This window comes from Triticum dicoccoides, chromosome 3A (assembly GCF_002162155.2).
Source record: "Triticum dicoccoides isolate Atlit2015 ecotype Zavitan chromosome 3A, WEW_v2.0, whole genome shotgun sequence".
NCBI lineage: Eukaryota > Viridiplantae > Streptophyta > Magnoliopsida > Poales > Poaceae > Triticum > Triticum dicoccoides.
The window spans coordinates 32,310,377-32,323,610 of NC_041384.1; the positions used below are offsets into that span (position 1 = coordinate 32,310,377).

At 49.7% G+C, this 13,234-nt stretch overlaps 1 pseudogene; it reads right to left on the minus strand.

The window, feature by feature from the left end:
* Positions 1–1,300: 1,300 nt before the first annotated feature.
* LOC119271088 lies at positions 1,301–2,631 on the minus strand (annotated as a pseudogene).
* Positions 2,632–13,234: the final 10,603 nt, after the last annotated feature.

Genomic DNA, 13,234 nt, shown 5'->3' on the forward strand with positions numbered 1-13,234 from the left:
GGGGGTTGTCCTCCAGCGAATGATTAAGTTCGTTGGATCATTTCTCCTGGGTTGAGCGAATCCTTCGTCGGGACCACTTCCCCTAGCGTTCGTCAGCTCCCTTCCTTAGGCCTAATTTGGTTGCAAGGAGAAAGCATCCCAGGGATCTAATCCTTCACAGGGGGGTTTCCATGGCCATTGGAGATCCTCTCCTCCCACCACGGGGAGATCACCACGTCAATTTGGATGACAGGGAGAGGGAGGAGATCATGTCCAAAAAACCGCTAGGCGTAGTGCTCGGGGTAATCACCGGAGGAGGTCGCTAAGTGTGCCTTGCACCGTTACCTCTCGTGCGCCAGTCGTGGATTTTCTCCACGGCCTCTCTAGCCGTGGATCTCTCACTCAAGGAAAGGATGAGAATTGGGGAAGAATATCCCCATCGAGCGAGCGACCAAATGCCCGGGTGGTTTTCCATGGGCCGATTTGCCCATTGGGCTCTACGCCTCGATTTAGCACGCACCTAGAAGATTTTCTCAACTTTCATGTGCAAAAAATTCAGATTTGTTTTCGAATTTTTGCTATTTTTCCAAATATATTATTCAACACGGTGAAACTTAAGGAATACAAAGATGCCACTAAAATCAACAACGGGGTAAAAACGCACCACATCGGTTTCTAGACCGTCAATGCTCTCCATTCTTCGACCTCTGGCCAATCTGAGAAGAATCCGATTGGGTTTTGGATCTTCAACATGATCAAATATTGATAGTGGTAAGCAACTGATACAAAATTTTATTTGCGTTTGCTATTAATCAGTCATCTGGGAAATTTTAGAACGTTCAGTCAATTCCCACATGTGAGATCAAGGCTCGACACGGTGTCCTCGATGTGGCTTTGCCTGAACCACGCAGGAGAACGGAACATCAAGTGTGGCAACGGCATCGCCGACAGGGGCGTGGAAGCAGATTGACTGGTGCGGGTAGGGGACTTTTACTTCTGATCGCCTCTCAGATTGGCCATGGTCGAGTTTGAAATGCACCACATCTATTAGTTTACCTTCATTGTTATCCATTTTCTCACCCCCTAGACTCACGGGGTAAGATAGTCAATACGAGAAGAATCTGATAGGGTTCTGGATCTGTGAATTTTTTAGACAAAATATCAGCATATGGGAAGCTTGGAGTGGCATGTATGGAAATTTCTCCATTATGTGTAGGCAGTACATGTTACAGAAATGAAGAAACTAAAATCACACCTGAAAGTGAAATATATAACACTCACTCCTTATTTCCACAAACAATTATAAATGATGTTGCACATGTCAAGCATGAATCCACGCATCCACAAGCCCCGTCAATGTCGCCACTGATTCTCCATCCTCGAGGAGAGCTTCTTTCGCCTGCCGCATCACCGCTAGAGTCCGATCTCGGAGCACCTTCCCGCCTTTTGAATCCATCATCCACTTGACCTTCTTGGCAACCTCCTTAGCCTCCACCACCTCCTTGTCATACCCTTTCATCGGGACGGCCAACTCCATCTCTTCCTCGAGAAATACAGCGTTCATCCTCTGCTCCGCGTATAACGGCCACGCCACCATAGGCACGCCAACCATAATAGACTCGAGCACCGAGTTCCACCCATAGTGTGTCACGAAACAACCCACGGCTTGATGTGCTAGCACGTCACCTTGTGGAGCCCAAGACTTCACGACAAGGCCCTTGCCATTGGTTCGTTCTAGGAAACCTTTTGGAAGCAGCACATCCAAGTCCGGCTCTGTCGTCGTGTCATCGCTTGGCGGGCTCCGCACAACCCAGAGGAACCTCTGTCCACTAGCCTCCAGCCCAGTGGCCATTTCTATGGTTTGTCTAGCGCTGAATCGGCCAAGGCTGCCAAAGCACAAGAACACCACACTGGCACTGGGGGTGTCGAGAGGCCGGGTGGGGTGGAGAGCCCGGTGAGGATGGTGTCCATGGCACGAGGCTCCAGCGAGCGGAAGGTGTTGACGATGATGCCCTGTGACCGGAACAGGTTGAGGTTGACGTTTAGAAATGCATTGTAGGACGCGCCGTCACGGTCCATGAGCGGCTGGATGGTGTGGGTCGCCCGGAAGGAGGTGATCCCCGGGACGTGCACGATTTCCTCGCCCATTTCCCGGAAGCTCCTCGTGCTTTTACCATGCAGAACCGGGAGGTGCATGATGAAAGCCAGGATCTGGGCGCCGGAGGTGTTGAAGAAGTAGACGGGTATGCCAAGTTCCGCGGCCACGTCCACAGCGGCACTGCAGAAGAAGTCCACCACGAGGACGTCTGGGGAGGCGCCGGTGAGAAAGTCACGTAGGTGCGGGTTGGAGTGGCGGGCGATAGCTAAGGCCGGTATCATGGAGTGGTCAGACTCCAGGAGCTTGACCTGTGGTAGACGGTGGAAAGAGATGGAGGGGTTGGCCGCGGAGACGCCGGCCAGGAAGGGCCCCGTAGCGCCGGTGTCGTACACCGGGTCCATGAGGACGATGGTGACGGCTAGCCCACGGGCGACGAAGAGCTTGGCGAGCTCGACCATGGAGACCAGGTGGCCAATGAGCGGGGAGGAGTAGAGCATCACCCGCGGCTTCCGGGGACTGATCATCATGGTGGTGTTGGCTTTGGTGCCGTCCATGTTGGCGACAAGAACGTGGCTTGTGGAGTGTAGGTTTGTGTTTGAAATGTCACAGGAGAGTAAGGATGGCAAGTGATCGATGAAGGTGAAGAAGACGAACTGGACATTTATACAGGCGCGACATGGATCGCAACCGTGTTGCTCAGGTCAGGTGGAGACCGTGTTTGAACTTGCATGCATCCGACACTCTAATGGGCACCGAACCTTCTCAGGTTCTACGTACTCTAGAACTTCAAGGTGGCAGACAGAACGAACCTGGATGCTCACTTTATCCGTATATTGTATGCTGATATATGATGATCATCCGATGAAGACGCATTATATTATGCTACGAAATGAGGACGTCATCAATGACGAACGGAAGTGTTACGTCCCGGCCGTATGTGCTAACGTCCCATGAGGAGATCAGTTCAACATAGAAATCAATCACTTAATTATTAAAGTCTGGTACTCCTACTACCTTTGCACGTTAACTAATATAGTAGGGTTGGACACGCCGTTTTGGTGCTCTAGCTGCACCCGAAATCTTTACCATCTGTCCTCTGTTCCTCTGTTCCTCTGTTCTGCATTTTAATTTGTTCGTAGCTGCTCTGTTTTTTCCTACTTCCTAGTACTCCAGCATGGAGCCATGATAATCAGTGAAAATACTTAGAAATCATAGTTCTTGGCCTTGAACAAAAAAATGACTGCATCAAACTGAATCTAGACTTTGACGAAAAAATTACTTATGGAAATGCAATTGTCATGATTTCGTAGTATTTGCGGCTAATACTCCATAGAGCTGTCTTCCTTGTTTAGATCATTTGTGAACATCTGAGTAAAAAAAAACAAGGTGGGGTGACTGGGAGTGTTCATATCAGGTGTAAATATTTTGACTGTTTTATCATGTCGAGACTTACATAGTTGGTGCTTGCTTGTAAATTCAGATTACGCCTCGGGAGTGTGTGACCGGATAGAACACTATGTCCATCTAGGATGAGTCCGTTTGAGCAGTCAATCCGCAAGTACGCAGAGGAGCCTACAAAAAGCATGGTGTGCCCAGAACTAAGACTCATTTTTAATTCGCTCGGTGAGGCATATGACTTCTACAACCTGGGAAATTGGGTTCGGGATATGGTATGTCAAGAGCAGACTACGAAATCAATGCAGGAGATCGCTTGTGGTTGCTCGGTGCGTATGGACAATTGTTTAACAATTCTGTGTGCACTGAGTGAATTAGTTGTGTTATTCCTGACTGTATTATTATTTTTGTGTGTGAAGGGCAAGCCGGAGGCCAAGAATAGCCATTAGTTGTGTTTAACAATTCTGTGTGCATGGGTAAAGATCTCTCCATTATGAAAAATGTTTTTGTGATGTTCTTCAGTTTCCCTGGGGCCACTGGTAGCTGTTTTGGCACAATTTGTTGTTCGACTCTGTATGTTCAGGCCATGAATGTTGTTCGGATGGGGGATGCCAGTGCGGAAGCGTTTGAGCATATGTTGGCCGGACTGAAGGCATTGCTGGTGAGCGGTGCACCATTTGCAGAGAAGAGGGATGGCTTGGGCACTTGCCCTGACCGGGGCGGATGCTCTGAAGAAACGGCGGAGGCCGGGGGAAATGCAAGAACTATGGAATGGAAGGGCGCCACCTGGACACGTGCACTTGGCTGCTTGGTGATGATCACTAATCATAATCAAATATGATAACTATATATTTTTTAGTATGTGTGTTGTAGTCTGAGGATTTTTCTCGTGTGTTTCAGTGAGCATTGCTCCACGCTTATTCGTCCAGTTCGGGACTTGAGGCCAAACTATAGTACTGAGTAAACTTTGTTCACTATGATCTTGCTTGTGCTTTGGTTGGCATGTTCTGTAGGTGTGCACATGGTTGGGAGATAGCTAATTGCTCTGATATTGTCTATATGTGACGATGGTGTGATGATGACTTATGTCTTTCCTACATTTTGAGATAACCACACAATGCTGTTGTTGGAGGGTTTTCTCTTTACCTCGTGAGCTTTGCAGTTCACTGGCTCTTTTACGGCGAGCTCGCCGGCGGCCGCGTGGAGCACGACCGGCCTGCCTACCGGAGCAAATGAGGGAAGTTGTATTCGAGGTGAACACTGGTAGTCCTAGCAGTTCATGCTTCGTTCTTTTGGCGAGCACGCGCAGTATGTGAGGACGCCATGACTTTCAGGGTGAAGTTGTGCCTGTGCAGCCAGCAGCTGTAAGCAGGAGGTGCACGACGAAATGGAGTGTGGCTCGCTTGAAGAAGAGTTCGATGCAGCTCGGAATCGAGTTTTATTTATTTATTTGATGAGGAGTGCTGGGAATCGAGTCAAGGGATAGATGATAAGGGACGGGCCGTGCAGACGTCCATATTGGCCGTGGCCCCGGGACGGCTCAGCCTGGTTCAGGAAACAGACTGGGCCGTGCACGTTTCAGCTGATCCGCGACTACATTAACTTCTTCCGTCGAAATAAATGCGCCAGCGCATCCGCCTATATCAGAAACGATACGGACCGAATACCGATTGTAATACGTTCGAGGGCGCTGATCTTTATGCGAACGAACATGCAAGATTTCGGGATCAGCTGAGCACGGGCTCAAAATCGAATATCCGGTAGTGTACTAGGAAATACACTGGTGCTCTTGGGTGCCAGCCCACCCTACATGCAAAATAATTTAGTAATTATTAAAAAACAGTCAAAAAATTCTGGAACTTTTTTCGGCTCAAACATGTCAAGTATTCTACTCATATAAAAAGGTTCAATCAGGGAATGATTTTCAATATATCCGGGGTTAAAATTCGCCAAAAAATGCTATATACAAATACTATTCATGCTATGTTGTCGTCATAAATTTATGTTTTTGCCCTCAAGTCAACGGAAATCATTTCTTGACAAACTTTTTATACGAGTACAACACTTGATCATATTTCATTCCAAAACAGATTCGGCATTTTTTTGTTTTTTTAAAATTATTAAAAAGAATTGCGCACACAGAGTGCGCTCGCACGTGAGATCCAAAAGTTCTGTCCAAGAAAAAAAAATGGGGTAGCAGCGGTCCGGTGAACGTATGTCATCACTTGTTTGTTAGCAACAGTAATTTTTTATGTCAAGATGATATGCTAGCTCAATCTGTTGAAGGTGCTAATAGAAGTATGGTGTGCGTGTATGCGTTCATAGGAGTGAGTATATGCACATATGTATAAGCGTTTGCGTCTATATTGTGTTAAAAGAAAAACACTACTTTCTATTTCAAATAAAAGGTTGTGCGTTGTACTTCTGTACATATGCTTCCTTATTTTAAGTTAAGATTTATTACAATCAAGATCTAGGCCCCTTCCCGGGACTGGTCGTGGTGGCCGTGTTGGCTGTGGTGCCGTCCATGTCGAGAACAACTTCCGTCCCGATATGGTGTGACTTGTGGAGTGTAGGTTTCTTCTTGGAATGTCACGAGGGAGTAGGATGACAAGCGATTGATGAAGATGAAGATGATGAAGACGAACCAGAACTTTATAGAGGCGCAAGATGGATCACAAAAGTGATGCCCTGGTCAGGTGCAAATTGTGTTTGAACTCATCTGCCTTTCTCCTACCACGTTGCTCCCATGGGTGACAAGGAGGGTCCGCCCACCGCCGCAGCAAACTTCCTTCTCTCCCTTCCTTCCCCCTCATCGCCACCACGGGGCGCGGCCAGGCAGTGGCTAGCTGGCATCAGCGGGGCATTTCGCCCCTCGCGTAGGGACTTCGTCATAGGGCGGCGCCGTAGGACAGGGACGCCACGCTGGCGTCGGGCGCGGGTAGGGCTGGAATTCGAGCCGAGTCGTCAGAGCTCGTTTTGTTAACGAGCTAGTTCGACTTGACTCGTTATTATAATGAGCTCAAATCTAAGATTAGCTCGACTCGTATAACTCGCGAGCTGGCTCCTTAAGCTTGTTAAGCTCGTTAAAGATATGAACATAAAATCCTCAAATATTATAAAAATAATTATGTATATATTAAACATATATATTACTAAACAATAGTAATTTTCTTGTAACGCATGAGTCTCTTGGGCGGCTGGGCCTTCGAAAACTAGGCCTTATGTTGTGCGCCTAGGACATAGGGTGCTGAGTGGATGGTCTTTTTTTGTATTGGGAGTGGCTGATCTTTTGTATTGAGCCTAACGAGTTATATGAGTACTCTTGAGATTGATTCGTTTAACTTGGTCTATAAACGATCTTAAACTAAAGCTCGGCTCGACTCGTTATTCTTCGAGTTCGAGTCAACTCGAGCCGAGTCACGAGCTACTCGTTTAGCTCGCAAGCTTCGAGCATTTTTTTCCAGCCCTAGGCGCGGGGGAGCGGCGTCAGCTCCCCACGGCATTGGCTCTTGGGATCGGTGGCTTCGTGGTGGTGGCATGGGCTAGCATTCGTGGTTGCGGCGGATCAAGATCCGGCTTGATCTGGTTCCTTACGGTGGCTGGCGTCGCGAGCTGCGGGCAGCTTGGGCATGTGGCCTCTGCCAAGGCGACAACAGCGTGGTGGAGGCGGTAGCATGGTGGGTCTTGCTCGTGGAGGTGGTGACGGCTCGGTTGGCTCGTTCCAGCGGGTTCGTGTGGCTGCGGGCAGCCGAGTATGGGGGTGTGTGTGTGTGTGCTTGTGTTGGTGATGGTGGCGCGGATCTAATGGCCATGTTCCAGTAGGTGGCACAGGGTGGTGGTACGACCTTCTCTTCTCATGGGTTTGAGCCAGCGGTGCACGAGGCTCAGCAGGTGCTGGAAGCGATACCAGTGGCACAAGCGGTGGTGGCGGCTCCGACCTGGGGCTCGTGCTTGGGCAAAGCAGATATAGGCCCGAGGCAGGTCGAGGCACTTGGTTATGGTAAGTGAGGTTGGACGCGGTCCGGGTGGTGCCCGCGAGCGGTGAGCTCTCTCTCCTCACGGGTGTGGTGGTTGTTCTTGGTGGTCAGGACCCTGCTTCTACGTCGAGAAGATCGGCATTGATGACCACGGCTTGGTGTCGTGTCAGCGTGCTTGGGGACGGCCGCCGGTAGTCACAGGGTTGCGACTCCCTCAATCCATCGGGACTGGCTGGAGACGTAGACATGGGCTCCTTGTCGGTGTCAAAACCGGCGGATCTCGGGTAGGGGGTCCCGAACTGTGCGTCTAAGGCGGATGGTAACAGGAGGCAGGGGACACGATGTTTTACCCAGGTTTGGGCCCTCTTGATGGAGGTAAAACCCTATGTCCTGCTTGATTTATTCTTGATAATATGAGTAGTACAAGAGTTGATCTACCACGAGATCGGAGAGGCTAAACCCTAGAAGCTAGCCTATGGTATGATTGTATGTTGTCCTACGGACTAAAACCCTCCGGTTTATATAGACACTGGAGGGGGCTAGGGTTACACAAGGTCGGTTACAAAGGAGGAGATATACATATCCGTATTGCCTAGCTTGCCTTCCACGCCAAGTAGAGTCCCATCCGGACACGGGACAAAGTCTTCAATCTTGTATCTTCATGGTCCAACAGTCCGGCCAAAGGATATAATCCGGATGTCCGGATACCCCCTAATCCAGGACTCCCTCAGTAGCCCCCGAACCAGGCTTCAATGACGATGAGTCCGGTGCGCAGTGTTGTCTTCGGCATTGCAAGGCGAGTTCTTCTCCAAATTTCGAACGTTTGTTAAGCAGTGTCCGGTCCCATAAATGTTTCACCTCTTGGCTTCTGTGCCCAATAAGGGCTATCTTCCACGCGTCGAATGAATGCGAGGCGCCAGGGCGTTTTTATACTCGCCCCCCTAGCCAGATAAATAAATTGCCTATTAAAGGGATGGGGATTCTTAGATCCAATCCATACCATCCTCCCCCAGCGAGAATCCATCGGAGCGCGCTTCGAAAAGATCCACTCCAGCATGGCCGACCTCCATAGCTCCTCCTCCCGCCCCTGTAGCCCTAAGCCCGGTGATTAGGAGAGATGTTCAGTCCCACACAGTCGATTAGTCGAACTGCAGACTAAGGGATTTCTCCCTCCAGTGTATATGGTGCCCGTCCGAGCCGGGCTCGCCACCTACAATGGCGGGGAGCAAGCGGAGAGCTTCCCCAGCCCCTCTACGGGGGAGCGGGTATGCCTTGTTCCTTATTTATTGAGGGGACTCGGATTTCCGATTCATCCGTTCCTCCGCGAGCTCCTGGAGTTTTACGGCCTCCAACTGCATAATTTCATCCCTGCTTCCATTTTACACATCGTCGGCTATGTTGCCCTCTGCGAGTTATTCCTGGGCTGCGAGACTCATTTCGAGCTGTGGAAAAGGTTATTTTGCCTCGTCCCTCGCACATAGAAGGGGTCACTTTATCAAGTGGGCAGAGCCGAAATATGGCGCATCGCCGAAACTGGATACCTGTCCGGTACTCTGAAGAAGACGTCCGAAGACTGGCCTTCGGAATGGTTTTATATGGAGGACGTCCCCCTTCCGGACCCTGTTCGCGGGGTCTTCCTGAGTTCAGCAATGCTCCTTTGAAGAAACACCGAAGTTGGCGCCCACGGAGCCCCCAGGAGGAAGACAACGGAGAAGTCCTTTACCTGATGAACCAGATTAAAGCACTGGCTCAATCAGGATTGACAGTAATCGAGGTTATGTCAATATGCATAATGCGGGGAGTGCAACCACTTCAATATCGAGGGCACCCCTTGTGGTGTTTTAACGGGGAAGATGACGCCACCCGTTGCGGGCGTAAAGGTCCGGACAACGCTACCGCTTTAGCAAAAAAATTGTCCGAATTGTTCAAGGGAGAGGAAGAGGAGTTCAACCGCATCAAGCCACGTGATGGATTCTCCATGTACAACCCTTCAATTTGGGTGAGTTATATTTCCTTACTCCCATTCTTCCCGCATTCTTTGTCGTAGGTACTCACCTTGCCATTTTGCGGCAGGAACTACGAAAAGCCATAAGGGAGGTCAGCAGCCCATCTCCACAACCAGAGGACCCTGACCTGGCCCTCGGTCCCGGACTCGAAGAAGATCCGGACATATTCGTAGAGCTGATAGACCGGCAGTTCTATCAATTAAGTTGTGATGACGCCATGGTGGCCATTACGGCCGACTATCCCGGACTGCTTCCTGCATCGCACGTAAGAAAAACCAAAAATCCCAACTCCAAAAACTAGGATCCCCTTTTAGACACTTCACCTACCATATACATATGGTGTTTTACAGGAAAGGCATTCGGGACGCCATGCCGAACCCGCAGCAACTCGCCAACAAGAGGCACCGAGGCCGGGCAGGCCAAAAAGGAAGGCGGTCAGGACGGAGACGCCGGTGCAGAGGTATGACAGGAACCCCGCTCCGTGGTTATCGTCTTTCTTGAAATGTAATGACGTCCATGTTTCTTTAACAGAAAAAACGCTCGCCAGAATATGTCCGGTGAGGCTGCCGATCACGCTTCCACTAGTCGGGCTCCAGGACTGGACATGGAGGCGGAAGCCGACATGGGGCGGACACTGGATACTCCCCCTACAGAGGATGCGGATAGGCTATCCGCTAGGAATTCAGAAGTGGAGAGCGCCATGAATCATAGGCGTCGCCGGGCCGTACTCCGCGACGCTTGCTTCTCACCAGAGGCATTTGATGCCTTCAATTCTGGAGAGGCGTACCTCCGTGCTGCTCAAAATGGTCTAGCCAGAGCCACAGACTAGTATGTAAAGGATGTACGGGTAAGCAAATCTGACGATTATATGTATCAGTAGCCCCTGAGACTTGAAACAGTTAGCAGAACTGATTTAAGGATCATCTTATTGTGCAGGTTCTTACAGAGAAGAATACTCGACTGTCACAGGAGCTGGAGGAATGCAAGACCCAACTTCAGGCCGCTGTTGCCGCATTAAAGGAACCTAAAATGTCCCCAGCCGGTAACATTTCTTTCAAAGAATGACAGGTACCATATAGCGTCCGGCGTGGCTGCAGATCTAACAATAGATATTGCAGATGAATCTGGAGAGAATCCGGAGGACCAGCATGTCGTACGACAGCTAAAGGCTGGTGAACGCGTGCTGACTGAGGTCAGGCGGGAGAAAAACAATCTCCAAGACGCCAATACCAAGCTGAGCGTGGAACTGAAAGATGTTCGAGCCCAGCTTGCTGACTCCGAGAAGGAGAATAAGTGGCTTCGACGCGACATTTTTAGTAAGTGCTTGAACAAACCCTTAAAAAAACGGGTCGGCAGAGAAGCCGGCCAATAGAGTTATGTCTGCAGGTATGCTGACGGGTCGTCCCGCAGAGGAGATGCCCGGGTCTGCGGGTGATCTTCTATCCGAGATCTCACAACTGCACGAACAAGTTTGGCAGGTGATGCAAGGTGTTGCCCAGGCCTTGTGGCCAGCCGTCTCCCCGCCAGAAGGCATTGGAGAGCTTGCGGAGAAGCTCAAGGGAGCACGGCGGCGCTTCCGATTATGGAAGATATCAGCCTGCCGTCAAGGTGCCAGGGAAGCCTGGGCCATGGTGAAGACGCGCTATACCAAGACTGACCCGAACCACATGGCCGAGGTCGGACCCGTGGGGCCCGATGGGAAAGAGATCCCCGTTAGCTTAGTGTATGGGCAAGTAGAATTAGCCGCAAAGTATTTCCAACAGGATTGTAGGCTAGACCGCCTGTTGGATGGTATAGAAGAGGAATTTAGTCAGTCTACATGACTATGTAATTAAAGTGACATGTATAATGCCTTTTAGCCGGATTGTAGATCATTTGTCATGGTGGACCTTTTCGCTTCAACCTCGGGACCCGATAGTCCGGAGTGTGTCCGAATACTCGTCTAGTTATATAAGAACCGGGGTATGCGTGGAAACCAGGCGTAGGGGTCATTAGTGCTTGAACAGACAAGTGCCCAACTAGTTATGTTATATTACATGGGTAGTAAGAAACATCTTCCAGGGAGAATGGTTCCGTTAAGGGTTCCTTTCCCTGGGTATGCATGCCCTATAGTGCATGTCCGTACTGCGAGAGGAAACGCATGCAAAAACATCTGGGGGCACATATGGAAAATAAATAAATAAAAATCATCTTTTGTTTGCCGACCGAATATTTCCTTAAGAACGCTAGCTTTCGACTTCATCCAGTCTGAGGTACACATCCGGCTGACCCGGCAGTAACAATCGCAGAGGTGCTCCCCTTATGCCCTAGCCGAATTAACGGTAACGTAGGGCATAAATACAAGAGCCAGGCAACCCAGCTTGGCCAAAACTTAAGTCATATCGATGCATATAGTGGCGAAGAAAAGGTACATGTGGAAGAATAACTCTTAATAACCCACAAGTAAAGGGGATTGCAACAGTTTTCGATAAGTAAGAGTGTCGAACCCAACGAGGAGCTAAAGGTAGAACAAATATTCCCTCAAGTTCTATCGACCACCGATACAACTCTACGCACGCTTGACGTTCGCTTTACCTAGAACAAGTATGAAACTAGAAGTACTTTGTAGGTGTTTTCGGAAAGGCTTGCAAGAAAGTAAAGAGGACGAAAATAAAACTAGGGGCTGTTAAGGTAAAGAAGCAACTAAAGTAAATATAGCGAGTGTGGAAAAGTGGTGGTAGGAGTTGCGAAATTTTCCCTAAGCAATTGACTACTTTACTAGACCGATAGCAAGTATTATGTGGGAGAGGCCACTTCTAGCATGTCATCCCTTACTTGGAATTCTATGCACTTATGATTGGAACTATTAGCAAGCATCCGCAACTACTAATGTTCATTAAGGTAAAACCCAACTGAGGGAGTCCTGGATTAGGGGGTGTTTGGGTAGCCGAACTATACCTTCAGCCGGACTCCTGTACTATGAAGATACAAGATTGAAGACTTCGTCCCGTGTCCGGATGGGACTTTCCTTGGCGTGGAAGGCAAGCTTGGCGATGCGGATATTCAAGATCTCCTACCATTGTAACCGACTCTATGTAACCCTAACCCTATCCAGTGTCTATATAAACCGGAGGGTTGTAGTCCGTAGGCAATCAACTCCATATACAACAAACATACCATAGGCTAGCTTCTAGGGTTTAGCCTCCTTGATCTCGTGGTAGATCTACTCTCGTACTACCCATATCATCAATATTAATCAAGCAGGACATAGGGTTTTACCTCCATCAAGAGGGCCCGAACCTGGGTAAAACATCATGTTCCCTGCCTCCTGTTACCATCCGGCCTAGACGCACATTTCGGGACCCACTACCTGAGATCCGCCGGTTTTGACACCGACATTGGTGCTTTCATTGAGAGTTCCTCTGTGTCGTCGCCTTTAGGACCGATGGCTCCTTTGATCATCAACAACAATGCGGGCCAGGGTGAGACTTTGCTCCCCGGACATATCTTCGTCTTCGTCGGCGTCGCTCTGCGGGCCAATTCGCTCGGCCACCTGGAGCAGATCGAAAGCTACGCCCCTAGCCATCAAGTCAGGTTTGGAAGCTTAAACTACATGGCTGACATCCGCGGAGACTTGATCTTCGACGGGCTCGAGCCACGTCCAAGCGCGCCGCACTATCTCGAGGGGCATGATCTAGCTCTGCCCCCGAACAGTGTCCTGGAGGCCGCACACGCATCGGTTCCGACCCCTAACTCAAAGCCTATTGCGCCAATCGAGGATGAGCGGTTGGACGTCA